Raw genomic sequence first — 15035 nt, 5'->3', positions numbered from 1 at the left:
TGACTTGTGTTACGGGTCCCAAAATGATCTGTGAAATAACACACGACGTAAATGCACTTGTTGGTGTCTCAGTATCTGACTATTTAATCGTAACTCAAATCAAATTACATCTGGGTTTATACATCAACTTAACTTAACTGATAGATGGTACCCTTGAGACATGCATACCCTAAACAGCCTACTGACCTCTGTTACCATAGCAACATTCCAGTTTCAGTAGCATACCCCTGTATACCTTGTACTCTATTAACAAGGTCACTAACTCAGTGCAGGGGGATATGGGACTATCATATACATATGCTTATAATATTATAATAATGTATGTTTACAGTTCCAAAAGTTACTAGTTAACATAGAGAATTACAATACATTATAGTCCCTATCATAGGATATGTATAATTAATAATCATAATCATTTATCCTATTATAATGATTCAGGTTATACATTAAACCATTCTATTCTACATCTATAAACGATAATAAAAGATTAAATTAATACTTGTCTAAGTAGACAAAAGTATTTCATTTAAACATAAAAGTATATAAAGTCTAAAATAATGAAAAGAAATGTACTCACCTGTGAAATAACACACGACGTAAATGCACTTGTTGGTGTCTCAGTATCTGACTATTTAATGATAAGTCAAATTCCTGAGACCCAACCTTAGATGCAAAGGAGGTCATGTGATACTCCACAGGTCTTTGAACTACATTTTATAGGGGTCTAATTTTTATAGGGGTCTAATTTCTGTGCTGCTTACACTCTCCCCCCGCCAATGTGATGGCGTCCCCGACATCATAACTTAAAAGGGAACCTTAACCATAAACAATGAGTCTACTATTTTTAAATAAAGATATCCAGTTGTAAGAACAAATACTGCACAATTATTATTTTCCTATATCAGGCTACTAAATAAAAAGAAATGTCCACTTATAGAAAAGAAATGTCTTTACAAACAAAACAAATTCATGTTAAGCTTCCGGGCTTTGCAGTCCACTTGAAATTGATCAGGTTCCAAGAGAACATGTTGTCGTAGAACAGATCACCCGATAAAGTGTGACATTCGTTGTATAATAACAACAATCCTGTAGTAGCTGCTCTTATCATGTGCACGCTCATCTCTTCTTACATGTGCACATCTTCTAACAGTATCTTCTTAGATGTTAATTAATGTTCAAAAATAAATCTACTATAACTGGATAAATAAAACAAACTGAAATTGGTCATCTATACAATCATATCATTACAAACATTTTCTGATAATTATGTACTTCTAAATATTAAGTTGTGGGTTAGATAGGTACGTATTGTAAAAATAAACTGGAAATTGTGGGGGTAGCGCGTGGATCATATTTACATACGGTGGCCATTGTGGAGTGCCTAAAGTATAATACTGTAGTGGTTCTGGCGGTCTCCTATTTCGTGTTGGTCTAGTTGGTGCAGGTACATCCACTTCGACATTGACTGGAACAGGTTCTACCGGATGTCCGACTACAACTGGGGGTTCGACTACCGGCGGAATGGCTGCTATTGCATCCTGTACTTCACTGCAATTTGTAGCTATGTCATCCTGTACATCCACATTACTTGTAGGTTGATTGACAAACGTTACCGTCATTGCTACCTCCTCATCCTCACTGTCAGTATCATCCTCTGCTCTGGTGGTATACAACCCATCTTCCTCTGATTGCTGTGTATTTGCGTGTGCTACTAATTCTGGGGTGGTGGGCTTTTTACGCAAAGGTGTAGTAGTCTTAGGTTTCTGTTGTTTCGGTGCCACACTAGGATTGAAGTCATCTGAAAGGCAGTCACATGGCAAAAGTAGGTTTCTGTGAAGAACCCGATGCCGTCCACTACCAATTTCTGGCTTTACCTCGTAGACTGGAATATCGTTCCTCTTCTGTGCAACTACAACATAAACATTATCTTCCCAGTATGCTCGTAATTTGGTAGGACCTTCTGTCTTCCCAAGCCTTCGAACAAGTACACGATCACCAGGTAATAAAAGTACACCTTTGGCTCTGATGTCGTAATGAGTTTTACTTCTTCTGGCACTGTTGTTGGAACTCTCTGCGGCTAATGTATAGGCCTCTCTCATTTGTTGGTTCCATCGTTGTGCATACTCTCGTGTGTTAACAGTCTTTCCATCGTCTTGATTGTCTAACCCGAAGGCAATGTCAATTGGTAGACGAGGAGGTCTGCCGTAGAGTAGATAAAACGGTGAGTACCCTGTTGAATCATGGCGGGTGCAGTTATAAGCATGTACAACTTTATTGAGTGATTCCTTCCAATTGTCTTTCTGGTTTTCTGGCAAGGTTCGTAACATTCCAAGCAACGTTCGATTGAACCTTTCCACTTGGCCATTGCCTTGAGGGTGATAAGGTGTGGTACGTGAATGTGCGATCCCAGAGTAAGCTTCCAGATTGGTAAATAAGTGATTTTCAAATTCCCTACCCTGGTCGTGGTGCAATGTCTTTGGAAATCCAAATCGCAATATAAAGTCATTGAAAATTAAGTTGGCTGCAGTTTTCCCGCTCTTATTCCTTGTCGGATATGCTTGCGCAAATCGAGTAAAGTGGTCCATTATCACCAAAATATACTCATATCCGCCTTTGCTCTTTTCCAAGTGTACATAATCGATAGAAACAAGTTCAAAGGGCTGAGTCGTAATGATATTGACTAAAGGAGCTCTAATTATACGAACTGGTTTCTTCTGGATCAGACATCGGCAGACTTTGGTGATATAATGCTCTATTTCTGCTTCCATATGTGGCCAATAAAACCTCTCTCGTGCCATTATGTACAACTCGTTCTGGACCAAGATGTCCCATGTTACTATGCAATTAGACTGTGTATACTAACTGTTTGTATTTTTCTGGATTCAAGTAAGTGTTCTCCCATGGACTGAGCTGGAGCAGAATAAGGGTTCCTACTCCAATTAATTTCGGTCAGGTTGAAATCTCCAAGAATGAGGAATTCACTGTTTTTGTAGTAGAGCATAGCGATTTCCACAGACGAAGTAAAACGACGGAGGACATCGAGTGTAGCGTTCGGTGGTCTATAGAATAATCCAACAAGTAGGCTAATACGCCGCTTTAGCTGAATCTCTATCCACATGAACAGGGGTGGCGCCAGGATCTTCCCGACGCGGGGGCTACATTCCCCGACGAGGGGGCTATGCGAGCGAAGCGAGCATCACTAGGCCGGCTGGGGGCCAGGGGGCCGGCAAGGGCCCCCGGTGGGGGTCCAGGGGGCGAAGCCCCCAACGCGTTCTAGCGTCATTTGAGGTCATTTTAATCAGATTTAGGGTAGCCATTTTTTTCCATTTTTTATAATGCATAAATAAAATACTGCGTGCAAAAAAACGATGCGCGATGACTGTTTCAATCCATATTTTTCAATTTAAAAAATAAAAGTTCAAAGAAAATTTAGAAAAATAGAGTTGGAGGTCCCGGAAATTGGACTTAATATACTTCAAAACATGAAACAAAATAGTCCCTATCATGGTTGTGACTGAGCTAAGAAATTTTTGAAAAATAGAGATGTTAGGTCGCGGAAAATGCACTTCTTGTACTTCGAAATATGACCAGCTTTATTGTTGGGGCTGAGCTAAGAAACTGTTTAAAACTAGAGCTGCAGGTCTTCAAAAAATTGCATTTTATACTTTGGAAACATCAGGCCTAGAGGCTTAAAAAACGCAAGCGTAGAGCTTTTTCAGTCGGGGAAATAAGTTTATTCCTCCCAAGTGTATGCGTGCGTACTATCTGGACTTCCGAGTGGTGAGAAATTCATGACATACAGGACATTGAAAATGTAATAACTTAGCTATAATAAGAAAATAGCATGTTTTTTTGTTTAGTAATGGATGAAAAATTTATTTTAGGTGCCCCACGGTACAGAAGGTTACTTGTAAATTAAAAATTGGTGAACATACGAACAATTAACATAATTCGTTTTTGCTGTAGTGTAGCGTACGTCGACGCAGTACACGACGTAACCGTCAGTAAACTTCGCCTGGAAAATAACTACAGTACACATTTTGGTCCCTGGATGGAACATGATATTACGCGTCTCGACCCAACGTTGAACGATTCGTACAAAGGGATACCGCCAGACAAGTGCGAACCTAGCTATTGTTTAGTAGTAAGTTAGGTCGCTGGCAATAATGAATGCATATAAAGTGCATAATATCACTCTGACGTACTCTCACGGTCAATGAAACGTCGCGGTTTTCTAGGCGCTGAAGCTAGCTACGAAGTGAACGCGAACGCTTTTTACTGTATATTATATTCCCCGACAAAAAGTACCCGTGTTCCCTTCGGTAACCGTCGGTAAACTTCGCCTGGAAAATAACTACATTACACATTTTGGTCCCTGTATGGAACTTGATATCACGCGTCTCGACCCAACGTTGAACGATTCGTACAAAGGGATACCGCCAGACAAGTGCGTACCTAGCTAATGTTTAGTAGTAAGTTAGATCGCTGGCAATAAATGAATGCATAAAAGTGCATAATAGCCCTCTGACGTACTCTCACGGTCAATGAAACGTCGTGGTTTTCTAGGCGCTGAAGCATGAAGTGAACGCGAACATTTTTTACTGTATATTATATTCCCCGACAAAAAGTACCCGTATTCCCCGACGGGGGGGGGGGGCTAGGCTCCCCGACGAGAGGGCTAGATCCCCCGTAGCTCCCCCCCCCCCCCCCGCTGGCGCCACCACTGCACATGAACTCCGTTGAATCACTTTCTAGGCGTTCCACTCCAGTGGGACAGCCAGTCGACAAATCGTGTCAAATTTCGACTCGGAGAGGGCGCCCTACTTTTCTAATTTAGTTCAAAATGGCTAAATTTTAGGGTGTTGGAAAAACACAATATTTGTAAATTTAGTTGATTATCGGAAAAATGTTGTTTGTGAAATAAATTCATAAATGGTTTTAATATATTGTCATGTAAAATTAAATGTATTTGAACAAAACGATAATCTGTAATTTAACGGCAAAATCAACCAATGTCTTTTTTCCGAAATTGTACCCTAGAAAATCATTAAAATAAAATATTTAGAAAAATTGAACAGTCCTGAATTTAAAATCCCTGTTAGAAAAATTAATAATCTACAGAATACGATATTAAGATACAAAATTCGGTGGTTGGGATGCAGCTCCGACTATTCAAACTAAAGGTACCACTATTTGTTCCATCGAAAACTAGCGAAACCGCCATTTTGTAAACACATCGTCATCGTGTTTATGAATTTATTTATAGCGAACGATATACGCGATGTTTATAATTGTCCGCGTATAAGAATTCATATAAATAAATACATTCCAATACAACGTATATTATTACTTGTTTATTTATCACAGTAAACATTTTAGTTGAGGAATATTTATCATAACTATTATAATAGCTTTTATACGAGTCCGAGGCCTAGCCCTATTAGCGAGCGATTGTTCCAGGGGCGGAAAGTCACTTAGTGACGTTGTGATCGGGCGCGTCGGGCCTAGCTAATATTAATAATATGACCTGAAATAAGCGGCTAACAAGAACTGTTATATACTTGCTTACAATTGTTTTGTTATTGATGAACAAACAAGCAATTAGATTGAATAACAAATTATTTATTCATTTTTTTGGGGTAAAAACATGTACAAACTAGGCCTAGGGGCCTAGTACTGTATAATATAAATTAATAGTAATATTAAACTAATAGAGTATTATTAAAATATAAAATAGGCCTAACATACAATAAATATTCAATTTTTAAGGTCTACCACATGACAATAACATCATTTACAGAGTATAGTGTAGTAGGTTTGCATTCAACATAAATATTTGTATTGTAATTCATCTAAATCCTCTGCAACATACATATATATTTGTAATTCAACATTTTGTTTTAAATAATTAAATTATAGTTTGGGTATGACAATGTCGGTAGGTACCGGTGTCATCTTTTTATCCACTTCACTCTCAGTTTGAAGTCACAAAGACAAAGAACTCTGCATCATCAACGATTCCTGAAAGTGTCAGAAAAAATAATAAATATTATTTTAAAAAAATGTTAATGTCCTGGTTGTATATATAATTATAATATTATATGATGACATAAAAGTAAGGCAAATGGAAGCTGTATTTTATTAATTAAATTATAGTAATTACTATTATTATTTATATAATCTAGCCTAGGCCTACTAGTAGCCTAGCTAGGCATCTATTGAGCCTAATAAATCAAATAATAAATGAAAAATAAAATAATATTAATACTGATTGAAAAAAAGTATTTTTTGGGGGGGGGGGGATCAGATCACCAGGCTAGGCCGGCCAGGACCAATGATACTCGTAATCAGTACAACTTAACGACTATCGGATCAGCATCAACACAGTACCAACACACGTCTCGCTATCGCCTATACTGACACACGTGTCTCGCGTTGCCGAAACCACGCTCACAGCTAGAAAATGTACCTACCTTTCGAGGCCTGAGAATACACCAACACATTTTGAACAGGATAGAAATATATCATACTCGATTAAACTAATATTATTCTTGATAAAACAATTGATTACAATTTTTTTAATTTGTTGGGATGCACCTCCAACTATTCAGAAAATGGACAACAAAACAGTAGTCAAATCGTACCACATTTATAAATTTCACGAGTCCCGACTTCTGTCGCCGAATGTATTGTATTAGCTTCGGTTTCTTTGAAGAAAACCGATTGGTTATTCAATTATACTTATTAGGAAATGCTTTTACCATAATAGGTAATGTTGGGCGGTTCTTAAATATTCTTGAGAGCTTAAAATAAAACAGCACTTATTTGCTAGGCGACGAAAAATCGTGGTTTCAGTTTTCAACGATAGGTGGCGCTTCAAAATCGTCAATGCGGAAGTAAGTCGATTTTACACGATTTAACGGTCAAAACGCGAAGTGGCTTTCCCACTGACTCGGTTACAGGTAAATTTGTTATTCACTAGCATCAGGATACCACCACCGCGTTTATCAGTATCTCTATCGCATCGAAATAATGTGTAATTAGAAACGGAAAGTTCAGTTTCCGTAAGTGCGACAATATCCAAATTGCTCTGAATTAGGCCAAATAAAAAAACATACTTGTTAAGCGTCACCGCCCGCTCCTGATTATCCAGCCGCCTCTCTTTTTATTTTTATTTTTTTTTTACCCATAGGCCTATACAACGGAAAGTTTAGCGGCCCGGCCCAGCTCTAGAGCAGGGCTCAAAATTCGCGCTAGCAAACTAGCATTTTGCTAGTAGATTATTCATAATTGCTAGTTGAAAATTTCAAAACTAGCAAATGTTTGCTAGGCTGGTGTAATTTTTGAAAAATACGTACTTCTTAGCTTAGCCACGCTAGCTAGCCACCGATCGCTCTATGTCGACAACGGCAATTTGGTGAAAACAATTGTTTCATTTACACGCCGCCGATTTACGTCAAGGAAACGCGAATAGCACCGCGAATCATGTGTGGTAAACAGCAAGCTTTTTCCCCAACACATTAAATCACGTGCATTTAGTACGTCGCTGAGGATTACATCATCAGTCACGTGATTACAGAATACACGATTATCAATTTAGGGATTACTGAAATAAATATTTTGCCTACACAGTGGTCGAAACGCGTTTTTTATAGGTTCGTAAATAGGAAACACCCCATACATAATGGACTCTACCAATTTTGTTTACCATGATCTCGCGCTCGAGATCGGCACACCACGAGGTCCTGTTGGGCGATGGGCCCGGCGATACGATGCGTTTTATTATGCCTGGTTTACCTGTGGAATAATTACACACACTTTTCGCATCACAACTTTAAATACTGATTTACACAGCAATTGGCAACGGATTCATCAAAGAAGAATGAATACGTTGAATAAAAATTCACTTAAGAAATGCCGTAAGCTGTTTTCAAAATCAGCCCACTATAATTTAGTATTATTGAGACCAACATCATGCTTCTCGCGATAGGGAATTTCCTGGATAGATGAGTCGAGCGAGAGACGGCGGACCATGCAGGGGTGGCGCCAGGATCTTCCCGACGCGGGGGCTACATTCCCCGACGAGGGGGCTATGCGAGCGAAGCGAGCATCACTAGGCTGGGGGCCAGGGGGCCGCCAAGGGCCCCCGGTGGGGGTCCAGGGGGCGAAGCCCCCGGAAGCAACGCGTTCTAGCGTTATTTGAGGTCATTTTAATCAGATTTAGGGTAGCCATTTTTTCCATTTTTTATAATGCATAAATAAAATACTGCGTGCAAAAAAACGATGCGCGATGACTGTTTCAATCCATATTTTTCAATTTAAAAAATAAAAGTTCAAAGAAAATTTAGAAAAATAGAGTTGGAGGTCCCGGAAATTGGACTTAATATACTTCAAAACATGAAACAAAATAGTCCCTATCATGGTTGTGACTGAGCTAAGAAATTTTTGAAAAATAGAGATGTTAGGTCGCGGAAAATGCACTTCTTGTACTTCGAAATATGACCAGCTTTATTGTTGGGGCTGAGCTAAGAAACTGTTTATCTGGACTTCCGAGTGGTGAGAAATTCATGACATACAGGACATTGAAAATGTAATAACTTAGCTATAATAAGAAAATGGCATGTTTTTTTGTTTAGTAATGGATGAAAAATTTATTTTAGGTGCCCCACGGTACAGAAGGTTACTTGTAAATTAAAAAATTGGTGAACATACGAACAATTAACATAATTCGTTTTTGCTGTAGTGTAGCGTACGTCGACGCAGTACACGACGTAACCGTCAGTAAACTTCGCCTGGAAAATAACTATACAGTACACATTTTGGTCCCTGGATGGAACATGATATTACGCGTCTCGACCCAACGTTGAACGATTCGTACAAAGGGATACCGCCAGACAAGTGCGAACCTAGCTATTGTTTAGTAGTAAGTTAGGTCGCTGGCAATAATGAATGCATATAAAGTGCATAATATCACTCTGACGTACGTACTCTCACGGTCAATGAAACGTCGCGGTTTTCTAGGCGCTGAAGCTAGCTACGAAGTGAACGCGAACGCTTTTTACTGTATATTATATTCCCCGACAAAAAGTACCCGTGTTCCCTTCGGTAACCGTCGGTAAACTTCGCCTGGAAAATAACTACATTACACATTTTGGTCCCTGGATGGAACATGATATTACGCGTCTCGACCCAACGTTGAACGATTCGTACAAAGGGATACCGCCAGACAAGTGCGAACCTAGCTATTGTTTAGTAGTAAGTTAGGTCGCTGGCAATAATGAATGCATATAAAGTGCATAATATCACTCTGACGTAGGCCTACTCTCACGGTCAATGAAACGTCGCGGTTTTCTAGGCGCTGAAGCTAGCTACGAAGTGAACGCGAACGCTTTTTACTGTATATTATATTCCCCGACAAAAAGTACCCGTGTTCCCTTCGGTAACCGTCGGTAAACTTCGCCTGGAAAATAACTACATTACACATTTTGGTCCCTGTATGGAACTTGATATCACGCGTCTCGACCCAACGTTGAACGATTCGTACAAAGGGATACCGCCAGACAAGTGCGTACCTAGCTAATGTTTAGTAGTAAGTTAGATCGCTGGCAATAAATGAATGCATAAAAGTGCATAATAGCCCTCTGACGTACTCTCACGGTCAATGGAACGTCGTGGTTTTCTAGGCGCTGAAGCATGAAGTGAACGCGAACGTTTTTTACTGTATATTATATTCCCCGACAAAAAGTACCCGTGTTCCCCGACGGGGGGGCTAGGCTCCCCGACGAGGGGGCTAGAGCCCCCGTAGCCCCCCCGCTGGCGCCACCACTGGGACCATGGCCGCCGATGAGTGAGGCGGGGGTGGCAGCTTGGACGGATTAGCCTAGGGCCTACAATTTCGCTCGGTGGCAATTAAATTTAATGTTTTAATTACGTCTGGATATAAACAATACAAAACTCAATTTTGTCATAAGCAATAATATTTCATACATAGTCAATTTTGTTCTGTTTCGCATTTTAAAAGTTTGACGTTTCGTCCTAAAAAAAAGTGGGCCAAAACGTCCATCGCGCAAAATTATACCTCCATAAAAAGTAAAAAAAAAAAAAAAAAAAAACCGTCCCCCCGCCCCTGAAAATTTATGAGGGTGTGACGCTTAACAAGTATTTTTTTTTTATTTGGCCTTAGGTGTACATTCAGATCTGAGTTGTATACGTCCATTTTATTCTTCAGGCTACGTATGTTTTGATAGTATACCTTAACTGAAGATGTCTGAGTATTACCTGGACCTGGATTCGATTCAACATCGCCACTTAAAAGAATACAGAATGTAACAGTAGAATTAGAATAGAGCAAACGTGGTGCACTGTAGAGTCTTCCTTGACTGTCTGCTGCTACGTTGGAATGCAACAACACTCGTAGTCGTACTGCTTTGACCGCATAGATACAAATTCCAACATTTACATACAACGGTGCTAGGAATGTTGCAGCTTACCGGCTCAGAGTATCCATCGACTGGCCTTAGTCATTGATTTCTGGATGAAAATCCCATATTAAAACTTGAAAAATAGAGGCCAAGAAATAAGTTCAAAAGAAGTAGCGGCACACGTAGCCCGGTCGAACACATCATGTTGACGGATGCTAGTCAAGTCGCCCCATATCGCAAAGTCGCCCCATACAAAGTCGCCCCATCGCAAAGTCGCCCCATCGCAAAGTCGCCCCGACACAGTCGCCCCGACAAAGTCGCCCCATCGCACAGTCGCCCCAACGCAAAGTCGCCCCAACGCAAAGTCGCCCCATCGCAAAGTCGCCCTATCGCAAAGTCGCCCTATCGCAAAGTCGCCCCAAAACGTTAAAAAATAGTTTACAAGTGCGTAAAATGTCGCAATGATGCACAAAATAACACGGAACGTGTAGTCTCAGATCACACGATCGGCACGCACCCCCATCATTAGAGAGGAAACACCGACTAATCACTCCGCGGTCGCACTAATGTGCTAGCTTACCAAAGGGAAACCCCCGGAATTACTCCGCCGTTGTCGCACTACAACGCACCATCTGAAGATGGGGAAACCCCGCCGGAGTTTTACGATGATATCAGTCGCGTTCGAAATCGGTCGCGTTTAATTTTGGTCGCGATAAAATGATGTTATACGATCTAGATTATTTTTACTTTGGTCGATGAATATTTATTATTATTATTAGGCCTATATTAATAATTGATTTTTGTTTTTATTTTACAGGTCAGTATGATGAGAAAGATGTGTGCCTTAAAAAATGACAATTTGTAAACATAGTTTAAGATTATAGTATTATCCAGCATAATGTCATTTAAATGGTGGTATCTACAATATCTAAGCTAGGCCATACTTGGGGTAAATGGAGTCTCCAGTCGAACTTTAGAGGGGTCTGCCAGTGCCAAGGCAGTGTACAGATAGTCTGTAATAGGTCATTTGGTATTGCTTACAATGTGCTAAATCATATAACATTGGTTGCTGGTGGTATCTACAATATCTGCTGGGATAGTTGGGGAAAGGGGGGTCTCTAGTCGAACTTTAGAGGGGTCTGCCAGGGCCAAGACAGTGTACAAATAGTCTGTAATAGGTCATTTGGTATTGCTTACAATGTGCTAAATCATATAATATTGGTTGCTGGTGGTATCTACAATATCTAAGCTGGGCTAGTTGGGGGAAGGGGGTCTCTAGTCTAACTTTAGTCTATTGACTAACAATAGAACAGCAACGAGAAAATCAAACGAGTGAATTTGAAAAGAAATATGTTTTTTAAACTACTCGCATCAAAAAACGTGCCCATTAAATCAAATTATGTTTTAAAATTACAAATCAGAAATTATAACTCTTGCCTCTTGTTCAAAAATGAAGTTTTTTTGACAAGTAGTTCTCGAGTAAATGCAATTTCAGTTTACTTGTTACTTTAAGACTGCTCGCCAGCTTTTGAAAAATTCAAAATTCAAAATTCGAATCCGTACTTGTTTATATTTGGCTTAGCCTATATAAGTTTGAAGTGAAACTCTTAAACTATTTTCCCCTTTAAAATGGTAATGGTCATTTTATCGTCATTGATGTGATATATTTTCAATTGTTTTGTGTTAGTTCGATTAAAGTTAAACTTTATTCAATTAAACATGGTGTTTTCTTTTCTGCTGGTGGTATCACAATATCTAAGCTAGGCCATACTTGGGGTAAATGGAGTCTCCAGTCGAACTTTAGAGGGGTCTGCCAGTGCCAAGGCAGTGTACAGATAGTCTGTAATAGGTCATTTGGTATTGCTTACAATGTGCTAAATCATATAACATTGGTTGCTGGTGGTATCTACAATATCTGCTGGGATAGTTGGGGAAAGGAGGGTCTCTAGTCGAACTTTAGAGGGGTCTGCCAGGGCCAAGGCAGTGTACAGATAGTCTGTAATAGGTCATTTGGTATTGCTTACAATGTGCTAAATCATATAATATTGGTTGCTGGTGGTATCTACAATATCTAAGCTGGGCTAGTTGGGGGAAGGGGGTCTCTAGTCTAACTTTAGGGTGTCTGGCACTTGCGGTGCAGCAGACAATTAGTCTGTTGTTATCCATTTAGTATTGTATGAACACAACTTGTTCATTTGGAATTAATTTTGAGTGATACCTCACTCATCTATGCTAACCCCATTTTAGGCCCTCCCTCGGGGGGTTTGGCGGGCCTTTTGCAGCAGAGAAAAAGTCTGTCGTTTGTGATACTGGTATAAGGATGCCAATAGGCATCCCATGGTGCTAAAATTAGGTGGTATCTCTCTCATCTAACCTGGGCCGATTTTTAGCACGTTTCGGGGTCCCCCCGGTCTAGACGCAGCAGAGGGTACCCGGCAGACTCCCATTTTCATTGACTTCAAGTGACCCCCAACACACTTAAATAGTCAGATATTTGTACCTAGCTCATCTAACCAAATGTCTCTGGGCTGCCGGTCTATACCTGTTGTTTCATACTTCCTAGTAATTTGGTATTTTCACGCTGCTGCTCTAGCCCGCTACGTCCCATTAGGACTACTCAATCAGAAGCTAAAGCAAGCAGCAGTTATAGTTCTAAGGACAGACAGTTTTGTGAAAATGGAAACTCCACTATGATTTATTGATTCCAGCTGCTACAGTAGACCCAAAAAACGGCTGGGAAAGAGTCTATTAGGACATGTCATGCTAAAATTACAAATCCCTAAGCATTTCTGGTATATTCACTGTCAGATATTCATTGAATTATTATCGAAACAGTCCATTAAAGTTTGTGTTTGTAATAGGATACTTCACAATTGAAATATCTAGGGTGATGAAGTGACCCCCAGATTTGACCTTAGCAATAAAATTAACTAAAGTGACAGAAATTGAGTATTCACTTCTGTAACAAAAAAATAATATTTATTCACATATAAAAAAAGAAAAGAAACCCCAAAACCATTGTCTGACAGACAATTTAAGTATTTGTTGCTTTAAATTACATTTTTTTCAGGTAAAATAACTATTATGTGACAATAAAATGACACATTCAAAAACATTTGAAATAAAAAATATTTTTCAATAAGCGAGCAGCGTTTTTTGTAAGAAATATTTCTTGTTTATTTTCATTTTGTACTGACTGATTATAAACGCCTACCCTCCTACTATTAAGTTATAAATTGCATGATTAGTTTTATGATTTTCAATACCAAAACATACCCTTTTTTTATCTAAAGACAATTTGTATTTTTCCCCATATAGAATATAAATCATTTTGCAAACATGTGTAATAAAGTTTGTACTTTTTCTAAACAAAATTCACAAATGATATTTTATTGAGTTTAGGCCTTGTACCTCAAAAACATTTAACTTTCAGTATGTATAAAAACATACCTTGGCACATTTAAAATTAGTTTGGCTAGATGTTGATAATATATCTTGAATCAAGTTTGTAACTCGAAAACATTTTTTAATACAAAAAAGATTTTCAGTTGTGTTCTCATGCATTATTTAATACTTAAAAGAATGTTATTTACTGTTTGTTGTAGTTAAACAAACCTGACTAGATGTTGATAATACATCTGATATCTTGAATCGTTTGTACCTTGAAAATGACATTTAATACTAAAAAGATGTTAGGCCTACAGACTTCAGTTGTGTTCTCATGATGTTCTCAATACTTTATGGTTAAGGTTTTTAAAGATTACGCTGAACTGTTTAACAACTTCAAACCAACATTAATCTGTCGTTTCAAAAGGGCACTTAAAATGAATCCTTTATAAAACGTACACTGCTGGCATTAAGAATTTAACTTGTTTCATAAATAGAATGGACGTAGTAATTGTTTGTCTAATTTACTAACTTTATATTTTTTATTATTTTTTTAACCTTGATTTTAATTTGTATTAAAATACTAGTAAATTCTAGTGGTGAATTGGACATTATACCAGAAGACTAGCTATACTCTTTTCGAAGAGTGTATACTGAGTTCTTTACCGTGCACATAATATTAACGTCTCACCCCGAGATAATGTAGGCCTATGTTTGTGATCATTTTTATCACTATTTACTTTCAAATAAATTGTTATATTTTAAAAGTATAAAACAGTTATTCCTCATGTACCGCATCGTGCCGCATTTCAAAGATTTTTAATGAAACAATATAATATAAAAATTTAATCTGTAACTCTGACAGAGTGTTCTAGATGGCATATATAATAAATAAATGCCGATTCAAAATAAGCGGGCCTTTGATTTGTTAATGAAGGCTTTTCTGACCATTCCAACATTATCGGGAACAACCCGTTCGTATTTCTAGCACGCTTCGAGCATTTATTATCTTGGAAGAATATCTTTTTCGTCATCCGATCATTATCGGATCTAATCAGATTTGCAGCATAATTTCGTTGTTGGATTTGAACAAATACATGCGTGACCACATATTTTTGTCTAGCATTTAGTATATGTATATGCGTGATCATTTTTATCACTATATACATTCAAATAAATTGTTATATTTTAAAAGTATAAAACAGTTATTCGTTTAATGAACACCAC

The 15035-nt window shown here is 38.6% G+C and overlaps 1 long non-coding RNA gene across 1 annotated transcript; it reads right to left on the bottom strand.

Moving 5' to 3' along the window:
- Window positions 1–5339: 5339 nt before the first annotated feature.
- Window positions 5340–6671, bottom strand: LOC140060503 (uncharacterized). The gene is made up of 2 exons (XR_011847336.1): window positions 6474–6671; window positions 5340–6021 (listed from the first exon to the last, which is right to left on the bottom strand). It is a non-coding gene; the product is annotated as an uncharacterized lncRNA (long non-coding RNA).
- Window positions 6672–15035: the final 8364 nt, after the last annotated feature.

This window comes from Antedon mediterranea, chromosome 10 (genome assembly GCF_964355755.1).
Source record: "Antedon mediterranea chromosome 10, ecAntMedi1.1, whole genome shotgun sequence".
Lineage (NCBI taxonomy): Eukaryota > Metazoa > Echinodermata > Crinoidea > Comatulida > Antedonidae > Antedon > Antedon mediterranea.
The sequence above is the reverse complement of the archived record's forward strand: the minus strand, read 5'-3'. Positions and strand labels throughout refer to the sequence as shown.